Below are 19,942 nucleotides of genomic sequence, written 5' to 3'. Positions count from 1 at the left end.
TACATCACATCAGTAAGAGAAAGGATAAAAACCATATGATCATCTCAATAGATGCAGAAAAAGCATTGACAAAGCACTATACCCATTCATGAGAAAAACCCTCAACAACAAGGTTTAGAGGGAACATATATTCAACATTGTAAAAGCCATACATGAAAAACCCACAGCTAACATCACACTCAATGAGGAAAAACTGAGAGCTTTTCCCTTAAGGTGAGGAACAAGACAAGGATGTCCACTTTTTTTTTTCTTTTAATGTGGATCATGAATCATTTATTAACGAGAAAGTCAATGTTGGCAAATTAGATTGGCACTCTCATACATTGATCTTATTGTTTTACAATCTTTCTGGAAAGCCACTGGCAATATGCATCATGATCATTAAATGTTAGTTTTTAGCTCTCAATTCTATTTATCCATATAGACTCAATATATGTTCAAAAAGCGTATACATATTTAAAAAACTAAAAGGAAAAATATATAAAAGACAATTATTTCATCTCTGGGTAATGGGATTGAATTATTTTTCTTCAATGTGTTTTGAAAATGTTCTATTAAATATATACATAGCAGTCATGATTTCTAGATTAGAGAAATTGAAATCCAAGTCACACTGATTATTGGGTATGATTTTTGACAAGTTTCTTAAATATTTCCTCACATGTAAAATAGCCCCAGGTGATAGGATTACTATTTTTGGTAATACCTGTAAAATGTTTGACTGAAAAAGGTAATTTGAAAAAACAAACATCTTCAGCTGGTGGACTGTAAATTTAACTAATTACACCTCAGAAAGGTATTTAAAAATTTTTTTTAATTTTTAAAGATTTTTTTATTTCTTTGTAGTAGGGGGAGGGGCAGAAGGAGAGAGAGAATCTTAAGCAGACCCCTTTCCCCAGCACGGAGCCCTAGGCAGGGCTGGATCTCACCACTCTGAGATCACAACCTCGGGAGAAACCAAGAGTCAGATGGGCTTAACCGACTGGGCCACCCAGATACCCCAAAAAAGGTTTTTAAAATACAATTTCGTGTAGCAGTTCTGATGAATACCTTTTACTTCATTCAAAGGTCTACTTTTAGTAGCAATCCCAGAAGAAAATGCTATTTTTAGGAGTAAGTTTAACTGAAAAAGCTCATTTTTTTCACTTATATTTAGGCAATTATTGTTTTGACCAAAGGTAAGCCCCCATCAAATGCCTCATACTTAAGCACAGATTCCAAACCACAGTTTGCAGATTTTTTTGAAGCTTTCATCCAAAATACATTTTATATCCTCTGTGATCTAGAAACGTCTTGTATTTCCATTACCTATTAGGGCAATGGAAAAGGAAACAATATGACGGATGGACCACATAGAGTTTGGAGCCCCATATACTCTATATGTAGACCACTACACTCACATTTGCTATTCAATAAAACTGGTCCAAAAGCTCATTTTCTTCCAGAGGTTCCAGTTTTTCAGTTCCAGAATCAGATCAAGAGGTGGCAGCCCAGTGATCCATTCAATTGCAAAGTGGTCGCTGTGGGTTAGGACCACTTCTTGGTGACATTGAGATGGTCAAGCTGGTCTACCACATATCTGTTGGAGGGGTAACTTGGACATGCTGGCCACCTTGATGGCCTCGAAAACTGCTGCCAGGCTCCCAGCATGGCCCTACTCCAGCTCCCTGGTGAGGTAGGGCAGGCTCAGCCAGTAATGATTCTTCACCTCTACCTCCAGACAATGGATCATGTTCTGCTTCACATGGAAAGACATAGTCTGGGGCCACTGGTGCTCCTGGATCCACTGCCTTCCAGGAATGCTACTGTGGCAGAGGAGGGCAGTCAGGAATATGGTACTGGCCAGGTCCCTCAAGAGACCCCAGACCTTTTGCAGGCCCATGGACACCAAGGATATCCACTTTTATTCAACATAGTACTGGAAGGTCTAGCCACAGCAATCAGACAATAAAAAGAAATAAAAGGCATCCAATAAAAGGCATCCATTCATTATTTGCAGATGATACTATATACAGAAAACCCTAAAGACCCCACCAAAAAAACTACTAAAACTGATAAATGAATTCAATAAGGTTGCAAGATACAAAATCAATGTATAGAAATCTGGTGCATTTCTATATTTTAATAATGAAACAGCAGAAAGAGAAATTAAGAAAATAATCTCATAATTGCACCAAAAATAACAAATACATAGGAATAAACTTAACCAAAGGGTGAAAGACCTGTACTAGAAAATCTATAAAACACTGATGAAAGAAATTGAAGTTCTCACTAAGAAATGGAAAGAAATTCCATGATCATGGATTGGAAAACAAATATTGTTAAAATACCCATACTACCCAAAAAATCTACAGATTTAATGCAATCTCTATCAAGACACTAACAGCATTTTTTTTTTACAGAACTTGAATGAGCAATCCTAAAAATTTGTATGTGTGGTACCACAAAATACCATGAATAGCCAAAGCTATTTCTTGAAAAAGAAAAAAACTGGAGGTATCACAATACCAGACTTCAAGTTATATAACAAAGCTTCAGGAATCAAAACAGTATGTACTGACAAAAATAGATACATAGATAATGTAAGAGAATAGAAAACCCAGAAATAAATCCACAGCTCCATGATAAATTAATCTTCAACAGAATAGGAAAGAATATGCAGTGGGAAAAAGTCTCTTCAACAAATGGTGTTGGACAGCTACATGAAAAGAATGAAACTGGACCATTTTGTTACACAAAAATAAATTCAAAACGTATTAAAGGCTTAAATGTGAGACCTGAAACCATAAAAATCCTAGAGGAGAGCACAGGTAGTCATTTCTCTGACATCAGCCCTAGGAACATTTTTCTGTATATGTCTCCTAAGGCAAGGGAAACAAAGGCAAAAATAAACTATTGGGACTACATCAAAATCAAAAGCTTCTGCACAGCAAAAGAAACAACCAACAAAACTGAAAAATAACCTACTGATAGGGAGAAGATATTTGCAAATGACACATCTAGTATAGGTTAGTATCCAGAATATTTAAGGAACTGATACAACTCAACACCCCCAAAAAATAATCCAATCACAAAATGAACAGAAAACATGAGAAAAAAAAATATGAGTGCACATTTCTCCAAAGAAGACATCCAGTTGACCAACAGCCACAGGAAAAGATGCTCAACATCACTCAACAGGGAAATGCAAATGAAAACCACAGTGGGATATAATCTCACACTTGTCAAAAGGGCTAAAATTTAAAAACAACAACAACAACAACATATGCACACAAGAAACAACAAGTGATGGAGAGGATGTGGAGAAAAAGGAACCCTAGTACATTATTGATGGGAATGCAAAACGGTTCAGTAACTCTGAAAAACAGTATGGAGCTTCCTCAAAAAATTAAAAATAAAACTACCCTATGATCCAGTGATCTTACTACTGGGTATTTACCCAAAGAATGCAAAAACAGTAACTCAGAAGGACACATCCACCCTATGTATATAGCAGCATTACTTACAGTAGCTAAATTATGGAAGCAGCCCAAGTGTCCATCAATAGATGAATGGACAAAGAAGTGGTATGTATATATACAACAGAATATTACTCAACCATAAAAAGAATGAAATCTTGCCATTTGCAACAACATGGATGGAGCTAGAGAATATAATGCTAAGCAACAAAATAAGTCAGTTGGAGAAAGGCAAACACCATATGATTTCACTCATATGTGGAATTTAAGAAACAAGACAAACAAGTAAAGGGAAAAAGAGAGAGAGAGAGAGAGAGAGAGAGAGAGAGAAACCAAGAAATAGGTTCTTAATATATAGAATGAACTGACGATGGTTACCAGAGGGAGGTGAGCGGGAGTATGTGGTGAAATAGGTGATGGCAACGAAGAAGGACACTTGTAATGAACAGTGGATAATATATGGAATTGTTGAATCACTACACTATACACCTGAAACTAATATAACACCATATGGTAACTATACTGGCATTTAAATTAAAACTTAATTAAAAAATTACAAAAGCTAACTCAAAAGAAATAAATAGGAATCAATGGAATGAATATGAACCTCCAAAAAATCCTCTCCTCTGGAAAAGCAACAAGAATACTGGCAAATATCATTTCAGTGCTATGATAATAACCGAAGACTTGTCATAATCTGCAGAATATTTATTCAAGACAAAAGGCTGAATATCAGTAAGAACAGTGAGCTTTGTGGTATTTTAACTTGCTCTATTTCCCCTCCCCCTCACCTTTCCACAGGTCTGCAGTAGCCTTGTAAATTTAACAGGCCACAATTACACCTGAAAGTCACTAGAGAGGACAGAATAGGTTTGGAGTTCCTCCAAAGCCCTATTCCAAGAAAATTGTCATTATTTTACCTGTTTTGTGATTCCCCGGAGGACTCTACTCACAAGGTTTTCTTTATGTGACCTGACTCAGAGCTTACCTAGTGCAGACAGTCTTTTCTCCAGGGGTATTTGTCAAGAAAAATCAACAGCAATTGTTTGACATCATGGCTGCCTGATCGAGTAGATTACAGTTGGGCAAGAAAATACGCTAATCAAAAAACTTAAAAGGAAAATTGGGGAATGATATCAATAGGAGACATTATGGACTGAATTATATCTCCCCAAAATTAATATGTTGAAGTCCTAACTCTAATACCTTAGACTATGACGATATTTGGAGATCGGGCCTTTAGAGGTAATTAAGGTTAAATGAGGTAATAATCAAGGAACCATAATCCAATATGACTGGTGTCCTTATAATGAGAGGAAGAAACACCAGGGATGTGCACACACAGAGGAAAAGGCCATATGAGGACATGAGAAGGCAGCCATCTGCAAGAGAAGGAGAGATGCCTCAGGAGAAATCACACTTGCCAACAACTTGATCTTGTACTTCTAGCCTCCAGAACTATGAGAAAATAAATTTCTGTTGATTAAGCAACTCAATCTGTGTTGTTTCATTATTGCAGCCCTAGCAAACTAATATAGAGGGCTTTGAAAATTTCTGACTACCAAAGTTCAAGGAAGTCTAGAAGACCATGCACATGTGTGAAGTGTTCCCATACCCAGAGTAATGTGCATGCTCAGAAAAGACCTGAGAAGTCTATAAGCTCTCATCCCTAGTGGACTTTGTGACTCTGCACAAGAAGTAAAGGCTAAAACAAATTGAAAATTGCCTGAGTATTGGAGGCATTCCTCAACATGCACACAGGATTCCTCAGGAAAGACAGGAGATTTGGTGGTTCCAGACATTTTAGGGAAATCACCATTCCAATATAGCTGACCAGTAAACTGAGTAGAAATTTCAGTGGCCACACATGACAAAGAATAAAGACTTTATAGAATTAGTTCATAAAAACCATTAAACAAGCAGCAATAATGACAAACCTTGGCACAGGGTGGGGATAAAGGAGGAAAATTTGATTTCCAAAGTTGTGACATTGTATTATTTAAAATGTATAATTTTCAACAAAAAATTACAAGACATCCATATAAACTAGAAAGTGTTCACACAAGGAGCATAAAAATAGACCATGCCAAATGTTGGCAAGAATGTAAAATGGCATCACCACTTTGGAAACCAGATTAATAGTTTCTTAAAAAGTTAATCACCTCCCATACAATCCAGAAATTTTACTCCAAGATAAAAGGAGCATATACAAATACTTGTCTATGAATATTCATAGAAACTTTACTTGTAATAGATCAAAACCGGAAACAACTTAAATGTCTGTTCATCAATAGGTAGATGGATAAACAAATTATGATAATCTACATAATAGAATATTACCCAGCAATAAAATAAATGACCTCTTGATGCATGCAACAAATTGGATGAATCGCAATGTAATTATGCTGAGTGAAAGATGTCAGGGGAAAAAAGTGTTGAATGATTCCATTTCTATAAATTCTAGAATATTTAAACTAATCTATAATGATAAAAAGTAAATTGGTAGTTGCCTGGGCATGGAGATTAGGTGGGGAGGGATGGAAAGAAAGGATAACAAAAGGGCATGAGGAAACTTTTTAGGTGATGGGTATATTATTAACAAACTTAATTGTGGTGATGTTTCACAGGCGATATACATGTTGAAATTTAATCACTGCACAGTTAATATGTACAGTTAATTTTATGTCAATTATACCTCAAATAAAGCTATACAACATATTTTAGCTAATATCTTAAGGAACTCTCTGCACTCGGGTCAAGATTCATCTTTTAGCAAATATAAATCCATATTTCAGACTTTTTTTTATAATTATACATTTTTATGGTTTTCTTATGGATTGTATCATAAAAATATGATGGAGGTTATTACCATAATTTTTACATTATAAGAAAGTGGACAAAGAGCTCCAAATCTGAGTATAAATGTCACTTCCCCCACTTGGGCTCCGGTGTGCACCACATGTACTTTATTCAGGGACCTGGGATAAGGTTGCAGCAGTTAATCATCTACAGGAAGCTCTTCTCATCACAACAGCAGAGATACAAGGGGGCATTTAGAGTCATTTTTTTTTTGCGGGGCACCTGGGTGGCTCAGTGCATTGAGCATCCAACTCTTGATCTTGGCTCAGGTCATGATCTCAGGGTCCTGGAATCAAGCCCTGCATTGGGGAGTCTGTTTGGGAGTCTGTGCCCCTCCCCCTGCTTGTATACATGCATGTGCATGCTCTCTCTCTCTCTTTCTTTCCCTAAAATAAATAAAATTTTTAAATCCTTTTTTTGTACGTCACATCTACTAATATCTCAGTAGCTAAAGGAAATCATTCTGAGACCAAAGTCAAGAGATGGGGAGGTATACTTGTCCCATGGGGGTGGCAGAAATGAAGTGGACGATTAGTGCTTATTTTGGTAATCTACCCCAGTCCACACTCTTTTTCATAAAATTTATGCCCTTCCACATACAAAATATATCTTCCTATATCCAAAGTTTTATCCAAATTATGACATCAGACTCAAGAATCAAGATTTGCATGATTGACTCAGGTTCAGTTGCAGTTCCTTTTGCTCTGGAGACCTATGAATTACAAAGACAGGTTTTCTTTTTCACATACTCCACATACGATAGAGGAACAACATATCTACCTAAATACTCCCTTCTTAAATGGGAGGAATACAAAACACACAGCAATCACTGGACAATAAAAATCCTGAAATCTCACTCAGCATATGTTGTCAGGTTCATTTATCTTGAAGATTGAGAATGGTCCTCGAGTAGGCTCTGTTCTCACTTTGGGAGAGGCTCCTTTGTTCATGGTTTTCCATGGCTCTCAATTCTGACCTTTGAAAAAACATCTTCTGTATTTTCTTGGCAAATTCGAGGAGGATACTGGAAGATATGTCCTTTGAAGCAGTAGAACATCTCACTTACAGGATGTTGGAGGCTCATTTCTGACAATCTTAGTCTCTTTTTAGTCCAGAGACTATTGACATGATTTTGTCAATAAAACTCTCTCAAAAATTTTGTGGATTTTCTATGCATTTGATTCTAGTCAACATCATGCCAAAAACCACACTCACATGCCTCTTCAACATAGGCTCTTCTCGGGCAGCCCCGGTGGCACAGCAGTTTAGCGCTGCCTACAGCCCGGGGTGTGATCCTGGAGACCGGGATCAAGTCCCACGTCAGGCTTCCTGCATGGAGCCTGCTTCTCCCTCTGCCTGTGTCTCTGCCTCAATCTCTCTGAATAAAAATAATAATAATAATCTTAAAAAAAGATAGGCCCTTCTCTCTCTGCATTTAACCACTAGTGATTTAAGCATATCAGGCTGAAATTGAATCATGCTTTTACACTTTTTAGAAGACTTTTTTCTTAATTAAAGCTTCAAGCAAAATATCTGTAACAATGGATTAGGGTTTTTTCCACAATTCCACAACTACAGATGGATACTTTCATAAAATACAATAAGGATATCACAGCACCGTCAATATTTCTATAAAACTTTAATACTACATCTTTGTAGTTTGATCTAACCCCTTCCTACCTCTATAACCTCACTTTTTCTATCTCCTTCCAGCTCATATATTTGCTCCAATAGTGGCCTTCTATTCTGCTCTTTGAACACACCAAGTCATTTCTGCCTCAAAGGTTTTGCACTGTCTCCTAAAATGTGACATTCTTCCCTCCAATTTTTGCCCATCTAGTTCCTTCTTGCAATTCAAGTCTCAACTGAAATATCTCCTCAAAGAGATCCTTTCTAATTCCAATTAATATAACCCCCAGTAACTCTCTACCATATCATTCTGCTATATTTTATTGATAATACTTATCATTGGCAAATATTTTTATATGTTTGCTTATAACATTTGTTATGTCACTCTCCCTGTCTCCTCCTACTAAAATCTGTGAAAGACAGTATCATGTGCATCTTATCTACTATTGCAACCTAGAAACTATATCAGTGACCAAAATTCTCTTGATTAAATCAGTGGATGGTGATCCAGTGGGCAATTTAAAATGTGAATAGTCTGAACTAGATAGATATAGATATAAATATAGATGGATAGATGGATGGATGAATAGGTAGGTATATAGATAGATGATAGATAGATAGATAGATAGATAGATAGATAGATAGACACATATAGATAAAGAGCATCAGCATATATAGGTGCTAACTAAAGTAATGAGTTAGAGCTCTCAAGGAAAGAGTCTAAATTGAGAATAAATGTCAGGATAAAACTCTAGAAAATATCAACGCTTATTCCCAGGGGCCTGGAGAAGAAAAGGAACCGGGGGGGGGGGGGGGGGGATGGGATACCAGAATGGTTAAAAAAAAAAAAGTTGTGTTGCAGAAACCAAAGAGAATTTTCAGAATCAAAAATGTCAAATAGTGTAGAAAAAACAGGCTAGAGCATGAGCAAAGACCATCAGATCTGGCAATTATATATTGAAAAACCAGTGTGTTCTGGGGGTAGAAGTTTTAACTTGGTCCAGAGAAGAAATGGAGGTGAGGAAATGGAAAGAAAAAGTACTCTTACTAGGCTGTTGGAATAAGCTATAAAATATAGGCACTGGTCCGGCTAGAAAGCAGTCAAAATGTTTGAGAGTCTGAGTAGTAGTCTGGACACATGGGAAAGATGAGCCTTTGGCAAATGAATGAAAAGAAGAAAAAAAAAATCCAAGAATTAGCAAAAGCAAGTTTCTAGTTATTGAGGGGAAGAAAACATCAAAAATATGTTCTTAGTTGTTTTCAGTGCTGTGTGCTACATGATTTCAAGTTATCAATTTTCTCCTGTAAACCTTCAGGGCTTACGGCAATCATGATCTCACAACAGCAATCTGGTGAGCTCATGCTCAATCGACAAATACAAAGCAGCTTGGTTATCCATTCATTTTGACTCTCTTATGGGCTGTTGCAAAGGTCAAAAGAGATAATGTGTATGAAAGTACATTGCCAGTTATAAAAGAAATACAAAGAGGAGGTATTATTTAGGCTCTACTTGATTCAATGATTAGTTTGGAGAATTAGAAGCATGAGTCCATAACTATCTTTGTTAAATAGTCACTTGGCTGCCAGAGGACTGGCATATAGAACAGGCATTTCTTGTTGTCAGTGCCCTAAAAATAAGTCACGGTTTCTGGTGAAGAGCACAAGGAGTGCCTGCCAGGTCCGTCTCCACTGTTGCCCCTCTTGAGATTTGGAGACAGAGCTGGTTCACTGGCCAAGGGATCTTACCAAGGCAATCAGAAAAAAAGCCAATGGAGAATTCATCCATCAGTTAATTTCATCAGTTTTTGTGAGCACCAGTTATAGGTAAGGCCCCGATCTAGGCAAATTTTTGTGATTGAAAGAATGTGAAATTTGGTCAGGTCAAACAGATCTGAATTCAAGTTGTCTACACCATTGATCAGCTAGCTATACAATCTTCAATAAATCACTTCACCTCTCTGTTTATTCAGCTATAAAGTAGGGATGATAGTACCTATCAAATAGTACTGTTGTCGGAATTAAATGAGGTGATACATACAAGCCCCCAACACAGTGCTAGCTCAGAGCAGGTGATGAGTATACTCATTCTTTCACTAGGCAATATGGGAGACAAGAACAGGAAACAACATGGTAAAGTCTATGTACATGACTGGAAGAGGATGTGATGGGACCCTAACAGAAAAAAAGATCAAGCACTACGTAAGTTCACAGGAAGATAAAATTACATCATACCTATGGTTGTAAAAGAAGCAACATTCAAGACAGGCATTGAAAGGTGAAAATGCCCTTGAAAGATGAAAATGGCTTTTTCATGAAGGGAATTCAAACTTTTACTCTAATGTGTCCTCAAGACTATCACGATAGAGGGCAGACATGTGGAAGTAATGGTACAAAAAACACTAAGAAAATTAGGAAAGTGAAGGGTATTACAGATCTTTTCATGCTATCTCTGGAAGAATGGGACACAGACACTGTGGCAAAATAACTACAAAATATATGCAATTTCAGCTTCATGTTTAACAGTTTCTTTTCTACATGTATTAGTAGAAGTACAAATACTGCTTGGAAAAGTATAAAATCATTATACCTGATTCTTTGAACCAAAGTCAAAGTAAGAGCTACCATAATTTTTTTTTGAGAGCTACCATTAATGTTAGCATGATTTTCAAATTCTATGTGGAATTGGATGCATCGTGCTCCAATGGAATTCTGAAATGAGGTCAACTTCTGGCAGGTCACACGACTAACTCTATTAAGCCACTGTTCTGTGATCGGCTCCATATGCGTCACCCTTCTGCTGGGTAATTTTGTGCTCAGTGTAAGGATGTCATGAAAAATAGCAAAATTTTGGTATATTGTCAAAGGTCCGAAAGTATTATAAAAAATCAAGATACAAATGTATAATTGGTTTAAACCTTGAGAGCAAAATATCACCTCAGAGTTTATCATAAGATTATTTTAGTACTCTCAATGAAAATCACCTAGGGAAAAAAAATATTTAACATTGTAATACATGAGCCTTGATTGTATCTTGGATCAGGACAAAATTAAAATAGAGAGAAAGGATACTGGAGCTAAGTAGAAAAAAATTTAAATATGGAATAGTTGTTTTATGAAATTACTGTTCATTTCTTAAGTGTGATAATGGTTTTCAAGTTATTCAGGAGAATTTCTTTATTCTGAGGATATGTAACTGTCCTGACATTTGCAACTAACTCAACTTCAAAAGGCTTAGAAAAAAATAGAGAGAGATATTTATATTGCATATGTATGTTTAAATCTGTACAAATAGGTGAATTTAGGTGAATACAAGTATTCATTCTACTATTGTTTCAACCTTCCTTATATTCGAAACTTTTCAAACTAAAAGGTTGGGAAAATAAAAATATTCTATTCTTTATTACATCTAATTTTAACTCAAATGAAATGGTGAAGCTTACAAGAAATCTGTTCAAATGACAAATAGAAGAGATTCATGAACATTCATTGCATGCTTTCTAGATAAGTAGTAGATGCCTGATGAGAAAAAATCTGAAGTTGAGAAGCATCTGGGTGGCCAGCTTGACTGGGTGACCAACTCTTGATTTTGGCTCAGGCCATGATATCAGGGTCCTGGGATTGAGCCCCACGCAGTGTTCTGCATTCAGTGAGGAGTCTACTTGAGACTCTCTCTCTCTCTCTACCTCTCCCCTGCCGCTCCCTCATCAGCTCGCATATGTGCCTGCTGTCTCTCCTCACTCACTCTCTCTAAAAATAAATAAATATATATTTTAAAACCTGAGGTTGAAAAGTTTGTGCCCTTTGTCTCCCCTGTGCTACACTAATATTACACTGCTATGCACACTTTCACTGATGGAGCTTGATAATGAATCCCACGTTTGATATAATCACCTATCTCTGTGTCGTGTGAACAATTTTTTGTATTGCTATTTTAGTTTTAGTTTTGCTATGAAACCATCATATACTAAAGTATACTACTAATTCAAGAGAGATCAATCTTTCTAAGAGAAACCAATTTTACCCACATATAGATGTTCTTCAATAAAGAGCCTAAAAATTAGGATTAGATCAAACTATGAAACAAAGGCGTTTATACAGCAAATGTGCATGAGAGAAGCATGAAGCACAATGTTCCATGTTGTACACTTTTTATGCCACAATGCAGTTGCAGCTATATAGCAGGATAAGATGCAATATTTAGATTCATTAGTGCATGTAAATATTCTTTGAAGTATGTATCTTTTTTTCTGCACGGTAATCAATGCTTCTGGTAAATAGATATAACTGCTTTGTATATACAGTTTTGTCCAAAACATAGTTTTTATGGTTTATCTAAAAATGCAGGGATCAAGTTTCTGAATTCTTTTTACTATAGAAAATGAATTTCAGTTAAGGGAGTAGATGTACATTAGAAGAAAATCGTCTTTGGGGCAAGGACATAAAGGTCAGAAGAGTAATGGTTTATGACAGTATTCCAAAATTCTCTACATTCACTGTGAAATGTATAAACATAAAAATTATATAATAGTCTCACATAAATTACCAGGCTAATGTGCAATGAATTTGAATTTTGTTTAAAATATCTGAATTTACAATGAGTGAGCAAATGTATCATGCTGCGCTTGTGATATAAATTATTAAAAACAAGATGATGTGATTCTCCATAAATTAATGTTCACATCCTTTTCATTAAATTATCAAAGATAACTCTCACATGTAAGAGCAGAACAGGGGAGTACACAAAAATTTTATGCCATTTCAATAATTTTGTTCAGAAAAATAACTCAGTCTAGATAGAAATCCTTCATGGAGCTCCTGGAAATGAAAATCATAACTAGCAGCCTGATTGCCTGCTGTTTGCATATGTGAAGATTCATCACATTCCCCTGCTCAGGACCTCCTTTGTCTAGAAATGTCAGTGTCTTGAGAGCGCATACTTAACATTTCAGTAATATTTGATTTAGTCAGAAAAATCATAATGATGAGAAGCATCCCAAAATAAAATGATCTGCACCAGGAATTTGTGAGTCTCTTTCACGAGCAATGTTCAAGCCAAGACCAGACAACTTCTTAATTATAGGGTTGTGGTGGGGATGTAAGCACCAGAGGGCGGTGGGAGGGGGTGTTGGATCAATTCCCTTTAAACTCTGTAAATCTGTTGCCATATGATTCTTATAGGCTTAAAGATACAAGAGGTATATTTTTGTGGTTTTGAAAGCCTAGGTATTTTTCATTTTTAGGAGATACAAAGTTACCTCAATTTTCCAACTTGTTTTTCTTTTCTGAAAAGAGGATAAATCTTCAAATGGTCTTCTCTTGTAAGCCCTTGATATTCATTGCACCTGTGCGAGGAAAAGTAAATATGATAGTTTCTTATTTCACAATGATAACATATTACAATGGTGTTAGAAATACATTAACACAGTATGAGAGCAGACCTCTGACCTGCAGATACTGACCTGCATGGATTTATAGGAGACCGTGGTAAATGCTCTGCTATCATAGACAAGTAAGTGAAGGCTACTTCCTCTACTGGTTTTGGGAAGTGACTACCATTAAATCCATGGAGATTGAACAGGAGAGCTGGAATTAATGTATTGTTTCCTTGCTACAAGCACTTTAAATAACTTGCAACATACCATTTTAGTAGTTATTTCCAAAATTGCTTTCTTGGACTATCCAGCATCACCATGGCTCATCTAACCTTAATGTTTCCATGATTCCACAAATACCTCTCACATTTGCCAAATTCAAGGCTCTACAAAAGAAAGTTGGTCCTGATGGACAGTACAGATAAAGGATATTTGTACCTATACTAGAAGAAAAGCATGTTGATATAAAGTGAAAAATATGCTCACCCTGGATTCTGACGGTGATGGTCTAGGTTGCTTGAAAATAATTATAATGGAGTTGTTCACCTTTCATCTTGTTTAGCTACAACCACTCAGCCCAGATAGGTTATTGGCCCACAAGACAATGATTCAACTGACTATCCAGAGATTTAATTCTGTTTCTAGCTGGCTTCTGAATATAGGCAACTTCTCCAGCAATTTTCTCTCCATGTGTATAATGATCTGGGAATTTTGTTTTTAACATTTCATTTTGTAACTGTTGTCAGTTTTCTATCATACTTTCCTCTCAATTTTTTCCTAGAATAATCTCAAATACCAAAGACAAAACTTCTAAATCATTTCTAATTTGCCATTTTTTTATATCTAACATTTCCATGGAAGACTCTAAACTACGTGACATTTTGAGAAAGTGTAACAAAGATCTGCTTAGTTTGGCTTTCTATGAATATAGGTTGTTTTATTTTCCTTTCATCAATTCATCAAAATTTTTATCTCAAAGACACTTTTCATGAAAATTTTTATTATATCTCATATTTTATTTCAAACTGCTATGAAATGCCAATAACTTCTAAATATCTCTATAAATAAATTGTTATAAATGTAATATACATTTTTATTTTAACTTCATGAAAATGTTCATTGCACTTATTTCTATGGAAACAAAAATAAATAAATATTTATTTCATGTCTCTTTCATACTCATTATTTCTCTGTTAAGAATTCTTTATATATAGATGTGGTGCCATCTAAAAGCTATATATTTGGATAATTCTAGATGTATTTTACTGCACTAAACAAACCTAAAATCATTTTACAGTCTTTTTAAATTTTAGGTGTAAAACCAAGAGGGTGATGATAAAATGTTAACATTCAATTTAGAACCAACATATGCATGTACACAATATATTCAGATACTGATCTTATGTTATTTGAAAATGATTCAATTCCCTATTAATATTATAACAGAATTTTTTTCTTCTAGAAGGTTGTCAAGAAATCAGTGGCTGTTATTCAAGGCCAGAGCTCACTAATGAAAAGTGGAAAGTTTAGTCACATCCAGATAAAAGACATTGACCATTATGTGAAAATCTGAATACTCCTTTTATTCATTCCCAATCAAAAATCTGTACCCTGGCAGGAGATTCAGAATTTTTTATGTCCTTCTCTAGATATTTAAACTCCAATCATATGCAATCATAACTTGATAATTATAGAAAATAATAAAAATTTAAACAATTTTGTATTTAATAAACGTATTATTCAAATTACTATTAAGAATAAGGACATAAATCATATTAATTTGAAAACTAATATTTGTTATTTTTATCTATATTTCTCAAGTATCCCACAAGAAAGTATTTTTTTGAATATATTTCTTAATATATTAAGAACTAGCATACATGAAACTCAAAAGTAAGGTTATCAAATAAAAATAAGATTATCACTATGAAGAAAGTTCTATAATAAAATTATGAGATTCTTTGAAATCCTGACAATTAAATTTTTATTTCAAAAATCATTACATATGTTAGGTTCATACACAGCTTGTAGTTTTTTTTAAAATAACATATTTATGAATTGTAGGTTTTAAGCAACACTAAATTTGTTAGCATAAAATGGAATATAAGCATAAATACATATATTTATGCATTTGTATAAAAATTTTTTGACTATAAAAAAGTACAAAATTACATTAGTCTTTTTAAAACAAGTCATATTCAGAACTTAAGTAATCAAAATTCTGTTATCATTACAGAGTGGTCTGAGGTTTCACTTACTGCAATGATTTGCCATTGCACAAAATATTTTGGAAAACAATTTGGAACATTCGTTCTCTCCTCAATAGTGGCAGATCTCAGTCTTCAAATGAAAATCTGATTTAGAGAAAGTCATTCATCTTCGACAACTAAAGTTGTCAAGTTGAGACCAATTTTTAAATATTTAAATAATATACAGTTGATTTTTGTGTGCTTCCTAGAAGTGTTTTAAGGCATTTCTAGAAATGTTTTGAGATATTTGCATCATTAGAAAAAGTGTCTGGCTTCCTAAAGAGGTCACCTTGAAAAAATAATTATCTGGAATCTTTGTTTACAATTTACTTTGCAAATGCATAACATTTTATTTACATATTAAGAAAGGAAAAGAATGAAATAAACATCCACTGGTGCTTTCTATAACTTCTTTGTGTTGATTTTCTAAATATTGAAACAGCATTTCACAGTAAGAATGAGCTACTTCAAAAATAGTTAGCTGACCCAGGTCAAAGTTTCTCAACCTTGATACAACCAACATTTTGGGCTTGATAATTGTTGTGGAGGCCATCCTGTGGATTACAGGTTACTTAGCAGCAACCTTGGCCTCTACCTACTAGATGCCAATAATAACTCCTGAGACATGACCATGAAAAATCTCTCCAGACTTTACCAAATAGCCTCTGGAGACAAAAATCACCCCTTATTGAAAACCAGTAGGTTAGGTGATTAGAAATTCCTTCCAAGTCCAAGAGCCTATAATTCATAAAACAATATAAAATATATGGAAAAAAACAGTGGTACACATTCTACATATCCAACTTAAGTATAAAAAATTAATGTCACAATTTTTCTAGTTGTGCACATCTTCAAAAACAAATTTGTAATAAGATTATATGGTAAACATGTTTAAAATTTGTTGGCATAGGGCGTAGCCTAGTAATATACTAAAAATATTAAGATTAATATACACATACATACATATAGAGATATAGTTCTAAACAATATTTGTATAAATCTATGCATACTCTTAGCAACAAATGCCTTAAAACATTATTTAATTCCTATCTAACAACCCTCAGACTCTAGAATAGTGCACACTTTATTATGATCAATACATAAATTTTAAGATGACTTTTTCATAAATAAAAGCTAGATAAAACAGATGTGGTATCCATCTACTTAGAACTCTCCTGTGACTTCTAACTCAACAAATAATGTCTTATGTTACTTGCTTTCTCTGTAGCACCCAAATTTCCAAATAAGTGCTTTTTTTTAATCTATCATCACAGGTAGAAACTAGTTTTACTTGATTGTAAACAATACATTTCCTAAGATTTAAAATTTCTTTCCAGTTACTAATTTTCTTCTAAACATATACTTAACATAAAAATCATGACACAAATTGACATTAAAGCACTATTAAATACCCAACTGCAATTATATTTCAATGAAATAAAAAAGAATTACTATGAATAATAAGAGCCCAACGTATCCTCTTTCTTGAAATAAACTTACCTCATTCTTGATTTAGCCGACATAATAATAAATTACTTTGCCGGACATTTCTACTGAGTGAAAACCAACCACAAGGTTCAGTTTAGACCTAGTGATTATTGAGAAAACACCCCTATTATAGATGGATAAAAGATTCCCAGTAGTTAGAATTCCCTGTATACTGGAGAATACAATAAAGCATAAGTTATTAAGAATATAATTGTATAGATTCTGACTGTCCCTAAATAAACTTGAAAGCTTGTCATAAAGTTGAAATGATATTCTGGTAAATTGACAAAATTAATACACAGTTTTAAGTCACAATTGTTTAACCATAAAAAGGCCTCATGGGTGTGCTGCTTTTCTTTTAATTAAATTAAAAAATCTCCTCTGTAGTTATTGATGTGTGAACATATTTCCATAGAGAATTATTTAAATGAAGAGCAAAGCATTCAAATACAGTCAAATATAATTGTTTAAAGATACCATATACTCATTCATTAGCAGAGTATTCTAATATAAAAGCAAAAGTAAAGCATGCCATAGGTAATTATTACTGACTTAGCTGTCAGGTACTCAAATCAACTAAAAGGCCAATTATTCTGAGGATATCCAAGATGGAAAGCTCATTGCTGGCATTAGGTCATTTTGAGATAGTTATGGTTCCTTTTTATAGTAAATTAATTTCACAGTGAGAACATTTGTCATATAATTTCATATACTATAACTTATTCTCAAATTTTATATTGTTAACATTTGAAGGGAAATATATTTCCTTTAAAATGCAAGTAAGATGTTAAAAGAAAAATAAAACATAAAATATTAAAATTATTACATTATTTCCTTTTTTCCAGTTTCATCACAAATACAACTCAAGAGGGGCACCTGGGTGGCTCAGTCGGTTAAGCATCTGCCTTCATTCAGCTCAGGTCGTGGTCCCAGAGTCCTAGGATCGAGCCCCACATCGGACTCCCTGCTCAGCAGGGAGTCTGCTTCTCCCTCTGCCTCTCTCTCTGCTTGTGCTCTCTCTCTAATAAATGAATAAAATCTTTTAGATAGATAGATAGATAGATAGATAGATAGATAGATAGATAGATAGATGATAGATATAAAGAAACTCAGTATCGAAGGATAGATTTTCTTTCAACTTAATAATCATATCCGTGGTTGATTTCTCAACATGGACTTGATCTTATGGGTGTAAGATATGTTAAAATGATCCATTAAGAATACTAAAAAAATTTTAGGAAGTGTTTTCAAATTTGAACAAGCACTAAACTCCCACATAGAGAAAGCCTAAGATAAGTACCAGGAGTAGAAAATGCCATGTCTAAAATTGAGATCATACATTTGCAAGTATAGTCTTCTCTCATCTTCGAATTAAGTGGCCCTGGTATATTAAATTCCTTCCCTAGGCTCTGCCTGCATTCAGCATCAAATTATTTAAAATATCAGCTCAGGGTAAAACTGTTTCAGCCACTCCCTCCCCACTGCTACCTGGGGTCCCTATTCACTGCTCCGTGGTGGTACTCCTCACCAGATTGTCCGTGATTACATTCCTGCACATCTGCCTGTGGACTGTATCCCACACAGCAATGACTAGCTTATTTGTTGCTCCATCCCCAGCACCCCCAGTCTTAATATGCAGCTGTACTGGGTCAAATAAAATAAAGACCTAAAAGGCAAATCTAGCTGTGCAACGAGGGTTGATATCCACTGTAAGTACCTGGAGAATGTTAAAGTTTCCCACACCACCAATTCCATTTAAGTGGGAAAGAGAAAGGGGGAAAAGAGACTTCTCAGTCATTTCTAACCAGTTTCCCAAACTGTGTACCAAAAACTACTTGTCCCTAAAAGAAGGAGTCTAGAACAGGGACGTCTGGGTGGCTCAGTGGTTGAGTGTCTGCCTTCAGCTCAGGGCATGATCCTGGGGTCCAGGATGGAGTCCCACATTGGGCTCCTTGCAAGGAGCCTGCTTTTCCCTTTTCCTATGTCTCTGCCTCTCTGTGTGTCTCTCATGACACACAGTTAATAAGTAAAATCTTAAAAAAAAAAAAAAAGGAGTCTAGGGCTAAATAAATTTCAGAAAATCTAACTACCTTACTAGAATAAAAATGCATATTATATGGTAGAAGTTAAGAAACCCTGCAATCAAGAAGTGTGTGTAACTTATTTGTTCCCAAGACATATTTGACTATATTATTGTGAAAGAACGCATCCCCTTCAAAATGGTTTTAATACTTAAAAATTAAATGCAGCACAGAGCAATGCCCCTCAAACTTCGGATATCCACAGCACACTTTTGAGTACTAGAATCCCCAACAGTAGGCCTTAAGGAATTAAATGACTCAAAGAGCAGTAAACAAGACACCAATGATTACAAACTGTCACTAAAGAAAGATAATATCTGTAGTGTCTAAATAGACATTCACAATTATTGCATTATGTTATAGGCTGTTGTTTTGTGATGAAGCCACCTACTGCTCTTACCTGTCTCTCATATGTTCATGAGGCAAAATTCTCACGTGTCCTAGTGAGCATGCACTGGCCTGACCCTAAATGATGCCTTTTCCCCTTACAGCAAGTTACATATCATGCTATATCCTGTTTCAGTTCAATGTTTCTTCCTATGTATATCACCGAGTAACATCTTATGTATACTCATTTGTTAAACAGGACATTCCACATGTCAATCAAAATTTGGTTTTGAGGTCCCTGAATGTGTACTGAGACACAACTTGAGAAGCACAGCCAAAGGAGGATAGAGCTGCTTTATTTTTATTTTTTTATTTTTTATTTTTTAGAGCTGCTTTAGATACAGCTATATCCACTCCCATGTCTATGTGTCTAAAACACATTGCTGGTGGTTTGCAGAAAGACAGGCCCTGCATCCCGC

The 19,942-nt window shown here is 35.0% G+C and overlaps 1 pseudogene; it reads right to left on the bottom strand.

Moving 5' to 3' along the window:
* Window positions 1–1,527: 1,527 nt before the first annotated feature.
* Window positions 1,528–1,882, bottom strand: LOC112923141 (large ribosomal subunit protein mL63-like; annotated as a pseudogene).
* Window positions 1,883–19,942: the final 18,060 nt, after the last annotated feature.

The sequence above is a fragment of the Vulpes vulpes genome, chromosome 1, assembly GCF_048418805.1.
Source record: "Vulpes vulpes isolate BD-2025 chromosome 1, VulVul3, whole genome shotgun sequence".
NCBI lineage: Eukaryota > Metazoa > Chordata > Mammalia > Carnivora > Canidae > Vulpes > Vulpes vulpes.
The sequence above is the reverse complement of the archived record's forward strand: the minus strand, read 5'-3'. Positions and strand labels throughout refer to the sequence as shown.